Genomic DNA, 692 nt, shown 5'->3' with positions numbered 1-692 from the left:
CACTTAACAACAACAATAACAACAGATAATTGAAGGGCAACTCAGAGAGGTTGTAAAAATGGACGCGTTTACACAACTAGTAAATGAATGAGTAAGAGCTTGAATTATGATCTTCCCAACTCCAGAACCAACCCTCTTAATTGTAATGTATTATAATATCCCTACACAGTGCCAGGCCTGGCTATAGGGACATTTCCAGCTCTGTCACACCTATCAGCAACCACACGGAAAGAACACCTGACAATTATGTCAGGAACCAACCACTCCATCATGTTAAATTTGGAAACAGAGCTTTCAGTTCAAGTGATTTGAGGAGCAAAAAATCTGTATATGCCAGAAACGAGGAGGAAATCTTGTATGTATGGTCCTCTTATAAAGAGAAGTTTATATTAAGGAAATGGGTCACAGAGTTGTAGAGGTGGGAGAGTTTTAAGTCAAGATCAGATGAGTCAAGATTGGTAGGACAGATGCCGGCAGGTCTGACAGGTAGGCAGACATGCAGATAGATAATAGGGCAGGTCCCTGGCTCAAGTCCAATGGTTGGAGGATGAGCCTGGTGCAAGAACCAGACCCTGCAGAGAGCAAGCAAACTTTGCTAATATTTTAGAGGCAGGCCACACCCTCAAGAAAGCCTCCCTTTCAGGGAATGGCTGCCCATAGCAAACCTCATCATAGAGTTAATTACATTATAT

This window comes from Chrysochloris asiatica, unplaced genomic scaffold (genome assembly GCF_000296735.1).
Source record: "Chrysochloris asiatica unplaced genomic scaffold, ChrAsi1.0 scaffold00425, whole genome shotgun sequence".
NCBI classification, from domain to species: Eukaryota; Metazoa; Chordata; class Mammalia; order Afrosoricida; family Chrysochloridae; genus Chrysochloris; species Chrysochloris asiatica.
The sequence above is the reverse complement of the archived record's forward strand: the minus strand, read 5'-3'. Positions refer to the sequence as shown.